An 8,048-nucleotide genomic window follows, 5' to 3' on the forward strand; every position below is an offset into this window, starting at 1 on the left:
TCTGTCTCTGTTACCTGCTTTGGCCAGCAGCTGTCCTCAGTGCCCACACTACACCTCTGCCCACACTGCCCACACTGCAGCTCTTTACCCAGATACCCTCCAGTTTCTTGCCAGGTAAGCCTGTCTCAGTCACACCCCAGACCACAGTGAAGTCAGCCTGCCTTGAAGAAGCTCTCCCAGACTGCTCTTTTCCCCAAGGCAGGGCCATGAGTTGCCAAATGTCTCGTGCGTGTCAGTGAGACTGGAGTCGGAGCAGGCATCAAACCTTACCTCCCGTATGTCACACCTCACCATAGACCTGGGTGACAAATACCGCAAGAGACTGAACTCACATGGGCAGTTAGCAAAGTTCCCCTACGGCCGCACCTGCAGTTAACACCGCATCCCTGCCGCCACTGTCTCCCTTGATCCCCACAACTAGCAGAATCCAACTATAAAAATAAATTTAAGGGCACAGTTCTCTGCTATGACTCCCGCAGACTAATCATTACTTGGATAGCAACGAATCAACTAAAAATGGAAGTGAGAACAGTTTGAGTCCTTTTTGCAGTGGATGGATGTTTGTGAGACTATTAAGTGAAGAGGGTTCAGAAACAAGGGGATAAATGGCAGCTAATTTGGGGTTGAATGGAGTAACGGGATGATCTTGAAATATAAGAATCCTGCCTAATGGGGCTTGTCTACTTGCAATTTGATAAACTAATATACATGAATTCAAAGAGATAAAGGACATGAGCACTCAGAGCAAAATTACAGGAATAAATTTAGCAAAGAGGCACCACAGTTGAGATAAGGGTCAGTGTTCCACGTCTGATACTTTTAATTCCTGAGTCATGGGGATGGTAAGCCGGGGAGCAGAGTCTTCTGACTGGAAGCTAAAACCCACTTGGGGTGGGTTCAGAGAGTCTGTTCAGACTCAAGAAGCGAAAGCAGATGTTGCGTGGTTGAAGATATCCCGATTGCAGGGGCATTTTCAAAGACGGTGGTGCTTGGAGAAAGGAATGTTGTGTATTTTAAAAGAAAAAGAATTAAAAGGAAGAATGGAACAAGGAAGGAAAAGTGACCAGAGGATAGGGGACCATATGTTCTGGTTTGCAGGATACAGCTAAGGTTATGTCTGCTGTCCCAGTGCAATTATAATAGTGCCCCTTTCACTCTCTGAAGCTTCTGGATTTGGATGCTAAAGCATGTGATCAACTTACCAAAGAGAGGAAATTAGCCAGAAGGCCCATGTGTCCATTGCAAACGCTGTGTACTGATCCGCAGCCCAGCTGAGTGGTGTGCACCACCTCTGCCTCGCCCTACCCCGCCCTGCCCGGGTCTCCAGGAAGCCTGGAGTGGTACCTTCGGCTCCCGCGCTGCTCTGGTGCCACCTGCAGGTTATGTGCGGGAACAAACTGTTATTGGAGATACATCTTGATAAAACAGAAATCGTGGTGGGAGTCATTTACACCCAATGAGAGTCATCTAACACTCCCTGTTCTTCTCAGACCTTTTAGCTGAAGTTGGTTATGAGAGAGGATGGGGAGGGGAAAAGGGTTGGGGTGAGCACTCTTGGGACTTGCACCGTTTCTTGCCGACGCCCTGGCTCAGTGTGAATGTCAATCTAAATGGAGAGCGCTATGGATGTTCCTCTCTATTCCCTTTATCACCAATACCGATTCCCAAGGCAGACCGGGAGGGCTGGACTGAAGGACCTCGAGGTAATAGAAGACAGCTTGGCTTTGGATTTCAGGTCAAGTTCTGCTGATGGCTTGCTGCTTAAGATCACACAACTCAGTTCACCCCTCTGTACTTCACTGACCTCATCTGTAAAAGGCTGGTTTGGACTAATGACTCAAGTCTCCGAAAAAAAAAAAAAAAAAATCATTAATCTAGTCTCAGCCAGGCTGGAGTGGAGTGCAGTGGGTGATCTTGGCTCACTGCAACCCCCACCTCCTGGGTTCAAGCAATTCTCCTGTCTCAGCCTTCCAAATAGCTGGGACTACAGGCACACACCACCACACCCGGCTGATTTTTCTATTTTTAGTAGAGACAGGGTTTTACCATATTGGTCAGACTGGTCTTGAACTCCTGACCTCAGGTGATCCACCCACATCAGCCTCCCAAAGTGCTGGGATTACAGCCGTGAGCCACCACTCCCAGCCTAATGATTTTCTTTAGGTTTTGCAATTGTTTTTTGTTTTAATATTATATTGAATTCTTCCTCCAACAGTATTAAAGTATAATTGATAAATAAAAATACTCAATTTTATTGTGTATTTTTGTAAATATTGTGTATATTTACACAATGTTCAGTGTGATGTTTTGATATATGCATACATTGGGAAATGATTAAATCAAGTTAGGATTTCCATCACCTCACATACTTATTATTATTGTGGTAAGAACATTTAAGATCTATTTGCTTAGAATAGTGTTTACTAGAGATGAAAAGAGTGAATGGAAGTCAAGCTTTCTGACCTTCGCATATTTATCATGTCATTGTTTTATCCCCACTCCTGATTAATAGTTTGACTGGAAATAATGCTCTAATTTAAGTGTAACTTCTCCTCACTTGGGAAATGTTGCTCTATTATTTTCTAGCTCCCAGTGTTGTTGGGAAGAAGTCGGTGTCATGCTGAGTCTTGCTTCTTTGTATATGACCTGTCTTTTCTCTCTGGAAGGTTTCAGAATTTTCTCTCTATCCTTAGTCCTTTTCTGAAATTTCCCAATGTTGTGCCTTGTTGTAGGTCTGTCTTCATTCACTGTGCTAGTCGCTTGGTAGACTCTCTTTAACTAGAAAATTATATCGTTTTACTGTAGGAAGCCACCAGCAGGTTCGTGTGAGCTGCATAATCGCATTCTATTCTTGCAAGGACAGAGGTATCAAGGCCCTGGGAACCTTATAAGTGGATGGTGGGGAAGTGGGGGTCTGAGGTGAATTCAACAAAGCTGCAGCACCCACTGAGCTCATGTCCCAGGGCCAGGCTCTGCCTGAGGACAGTAGACATGGGTGAGACCCACTTCCTGCCCAGTCCCATGTGGGGCCCAGGACACACATGGTCCAGGAGGCCCCCAGCCCCGGGCTACATTTACATGCATCTACCTGCACCTGGCATTAGGTGAGCCACAGGAGCACTAGGGGAAGGGGCAGCTCCAGAGAGCAGGGTAGGAGGGAGGTAAATAATCATGGGGTGGGGAGTGGCCTTGTGGGGAAGGGGCAAAGGCAGGCCGTGTGTGTGTGTGTGTGTGTGTGTGTGTGTGTGTGTGTGTGTGTGTGATGTATTGGGGGAAATGGGGGGCATCTGTAGTTTTGTCTGTCCCATTTTCTGGCCACTGCACCGCTTTTTCATGAATAGTTTTTCTTCCCATCATGGACGGAATGTCTCTTTCTCCTCCAAAGTCTTATGTTGAAGCCTAATCCTCTGTGTGGCAGTATTTGGAGATGAGGCCTCTCAGGAAGTCATTAAGGTTAAATGAGGTCCTAAGGATGGGGCCCTGATTCAGTAGGATTCGTGTCCTTATAAGACAAGACACCAGAGAGTGAACTCTCTCTCCGCACAAATACAAAGAAGAGGTCACCTGAGCACACAATATGGCAGCCACGTATGGGCCAAGAGAAGAGGCCTCACAATGAAACCAACCTTGTGGGCACGTTGATCTTGGATTTCCCAGCCTCCAGAACTGTGAGAAATAAGTGTTTGTGGTCTGAGGCACCCAGGCTATGGTACTTTGGCGTGGCACCATGAGCTGACAAATACATCTCCCCATCCTACTGCAACCACGTGACACTAGAGGGCCTGGCCATTTTAGTGTGCCAGCTACCCAGCCAGCCCAGACCAAACCAAACCAAGCAGAAACTTGCTTCTGGAATTTTCTGAATAGGAACTAATGGAGGGGAGCTCCATCCTTTCTTGGGGCCGAAGCCAGGAAGATGGAAGCCTCGCGCTGCCAACAGCCTGATTCCAACCCTGTGAAGGAAGCTGCTGTGAGAGCACAAAGCTGATCTGCAGACTGTGGGGGAGACAGAGACCAGGGAAGGAGCCTGCAAATCCTCACAGCGCTGAGGACTCTGAGTTCAGGCCTCAGCCTGACTGTTCCCTGCCCTGCCCGTGGCTAACTTACCAATTGATGAACTTCCCTTGTTGCCAGGCATCTGTGCTAGGACGAGGAGGTGTGGCGGGGGTGGTCCAGGGCTGTCTGTAGGACAAGCCCCCGCCGGGGGACAGGGTATCTGAGGGGCACCAGCTCTGCCTCTAGGAGGCTGAGTGGGTGGTGAGTGGGGGGTCCTGCCTGTCACCAACAGGAGCAGGGAGAGAAGGGCAGAAGGAGGAGGGGAGGTGGCAGATAGACAGATGGGTCCACAGGGGAGCAAGGGGAGGGGAGAAGGGGCAGAGCTGGGGAGCAGCTGGAGGGGTGTGTGGGGCTCCTCACAGGGAGGACAGGGTGGCTCCTTCCTTGTTTCCCACCTTGTAGCACTCCTCGTTCCTGGCCCAGGGCATCTGAGGCTGCAGGACCCACTTCTCACTGTCACTGGGTCCCTTTGGGCCCCAACATGGTCACCCCAAACTTGTCTGGCAAATAAAGCCTGGCCAGCATTGGGGTGGCCCCACTGGGTGTCTCAGACACTCAAAATGGGCAAAGCCATGCCCTAGGCCATCTATGCCTGGGCCCTGCTATCTCAGGTTATGGGGTTTGTAGCTAGCCAAGGCTGTAATCCCACCCCATCCAGTTGGGGGCAGGAGCAGGCGACCCAGGCTAGCTGGGCAGAGAGACACAGGCCTGGAAGATAATGGCAAACAGCAGGGCGGTAATAACCTGGCTCCAGCATCTCTGCTGGGGCTTCCCAGTTTACCAAACATTTACGTGGTCTCTTGACAACCTCGGGAAGTGCGTGTGTTGGGGGACAGTGTCCCTGCTTCCAGATGAGGAAAAAAAAACCATGGGTGATTTAGATGATGTGCAATGATCATGTTTCTGTTGCTGAGGCTGGAACCTGGTGGCAGTCATGGCTCACTGCAGCCTTGACCTCCCAGGCTCAAGCAATTCTCCCACTAAAGCCTCCTGAGCAGCTGGGACCACAGGCACGTGCCATCACATCCAGCTATTTTTTTTTCCATAAGTAGAGATAGGACCTTGGTATATTGCCCAGGCTGATCTGAAATTCCTGAGCTGAAGCTATCCTTCTGCCTTAGCTTCCCAAAGTGCTGAGATTATTAGGCATGAAGCACTCTACCCAGCCCATATGTTTCTTGAACTCCTGACCTCAGGTGATCTGCCTGCCTCGGCCTCCTAAAGTGCTGGGATTACAGGTGTGAGCCACTGCACACCGCCCCATCGATTTCTTTTATACTGAAGATAACATTTTGTGAAAAGTACTGTGTGTTCTTTACACGTTTAAGATTACACTATTAAATGCTGAGATCTCAGTTTTTAATATTATTGCAAATCTAGCCCCCCCCCCCCCACTTTTTTTGAGATGGAGTCTCTCTCTGCCGCCCAGGCTGGAGTGCAGTGATGCAATGTTGGCTCACTGCAACCTTCACCTCCGAGGTTCAAGTGATTCTCCTGCCTCAGCCTCCCGAGTAGCTGGGACTACAGGCACGTGCCAGCATACCTGGCTAATGTTTTGTATTTTTAGTAGAGATAGGGTTTCACTGTGTTAGCCAGGATGGTCTTGATCTCCTGACCTCGTGATCCGCCCACCTTAGCCTCCCAAAGTGTTGGGATTACAGGCATGTGCCACCGCGACCAGCCTATGTATTTTTTTCATATTTTCAGAAATCTCTGTTTCTGTATATATATAAAGCATTGCTACTTTATGTTCTCTCTGATAATTCCAGTATCTGTGTCTACAGAGTCTATCTGTTGTTTCTGCTTGGTCTCAGAGTGTATTGTTTCCTTGTGGTGTTTATGAGTTTTTTTTAAACTGGAGGACTCATTTTCTTTTTTCTTTCTCTTTTCTTTTTCTTTTTTTTAGAGATGGGGGTCTCTCCCTACATTGCCCAGGCTGGTCTCGAACTCCTGGCCTCAAGTACCAGGATTCCAGGCATGAGCTACCATGCCCAGTCGAGATGTTCCTTTTCCTTGGAACTTAACACAAAATCCTGAGGCCTGGTGGGTGTGTTCCCCTGGGGCAGATTCTCAACCAGGCACACTTCAGCCCCCAAGGACACATTTCAATGTCCTGAGACATTTCTGGGTGTCACAGCTGTGTGTGCACGCACATGTATGTCCCTGTACACGCTGTGGACACCTCGTGGATTGAGAGCAGGGATGCTGCTCACATCCTGCAAAGAGACTGATCCACCAGCGTCACCAGGGCGGGCTCCAGGCAGGGTCTGCCTGTGCCTCCGCCAGCCACCTAGATAGACCCTGCCACCGGGGACCACTCTACCTTCTCCCCTCGTGGTCTCCAGGGCCACACTGTAGCCTGATTTCAAGCTGTAAACTTGGAGGATCTATTTTTTTTCACCTTTCATGGAACCCCAAGGCTGAGAGGCAGTTTTTCCAGAGATCCCAGCCTGTCTCACAGTTCTGCTTTAGCTGCGGGGTCCAGCTCTGCATGGGCGGTCTCCTGATGAGGTCACCCTGGGACAGACACTGTTCTGTCTCCTGCTTCCAGTCCTGTAAAGTTGCCAGGAAACCCCATGCTCTGGGCATGGCAGGCACCCTCAGAGGCAGACATGGGGCAGCGCTGGTGGGCAGACCCCAGCCTCCTAACAGGGTGGGGGAGAGGTTCTCCTTGGCTGCCACTGGCCCACCCACTACGCTGCAGACCACCTGGTACTGAGGCTGTGGGGCACAGGCCTTCAGGACCCGCTTCCTTTCCTGCCTGGAGGTCCAGTCCTGGAGTCTTTATGTCCCCTGGAGAGCCCACTCCTATCCTCAGAGGAGGAGGGCAGCTGCATGCCAGACTGGCTTGAGTCTGTCCTGGGACACCCCTGCAGACTGGGTGCAGGTGGGGACGTGGCTCTGTGGGGTTGCAGTGGGCAGGTGAGTGTGGAGCTGGATTGTGGAAAGGAATTGACCACTGCCCACCAGGACCCCTCCTCTGAGACAGGGGTGCCTTGTGGGACAGTGCTCCAAAGTTCCCTGGGCATGAGGGGTCCCTGCACCCTCCACACACTGACCCCACATTGGGGTCCCTGCACCCTCCACACACTGACCCCACATTGGGGTCCCTGCACCCTCCACACACTGACCCCACATTGGGGTCCCTGAGCCCCCACACGCTGACCCCACATTGGGGTCCCTGGGGCCCACACACTGACCCTGCATGGGGTCACTTCACCCCACACACACAGACCCCGCGTCAGGGGCCCTGGACTGCAGAACCCATCTGTGTTGTTGGCTCTGGTGGCACTCAGTACCTCCAGGCCAGGCTGGGCAGGGGCCCCCCACCAGTACCTACCCCAGCATACCAAGAGTGGGCCTGGGTGGGAGAGAGGGAGTGACACCCAGGGGGACCTGCCCCAGCCTCCTCCTCTACCCTGGGGGTTCTCATTGTCCTTGGCTCAGGGAAGTGGCTTCTCCTGAAACCTGGGGTCAGGCTGGGCGTGGGGAAAAAAGAGGGGTGAGCAGGACCCCAGACCTTAGGAATCCTGAATGGTGTGGGGGAGGGGGGGCAACAGGCTCTGCCTAAGACGTGCCTGGGAGCTGTCTCGGGGCGCAGAGTGACCCCCTTCCTGGGGACAGGCCCTCCTGGGGAGACAGGCTCACAGGTTATTGTGTGGGACTCAACGTGGGGCAGCGTCCTGGCCAGGATGAGGAAGGCCAGGACAGGGTGGGGGGTTCTGCGGGAGGCACATGCAGGCCAAGCTCCCCGATCTGCTGCAGCGAGACTCCCTAAGCCTTGGCCGGGACCGGAAATCCGACCGCCATCCCGGCCAGGCTAGCATACCCTGCTTAGAGGCCATCCCCACCCCCTCCATCTGCTCCCATCCAAGCGACAGCCACCCTGTCCTGGTGTCCTGGGAAGCGGGAAAACTGGCCTTGGACCCGCATCGCAGCCGCGCGGCGCCCTCTGCTGGCCATTGTCGCAGGTGCAGCCTGGCGTGAGCAGC

Source organism: Callithrix jacchus, chromosome 8 (genome assembly GCF_049354715.1).
Source record: "Callithrix jacchus isolate 240 chromosome 8, calJac240_pri, whole genome shotgun sequence".
NCBI lineage: Eukaryota > Metazoa > Chordata > Mammalia > Primates > Cebidae > Callithrix > Callithrix jacchus.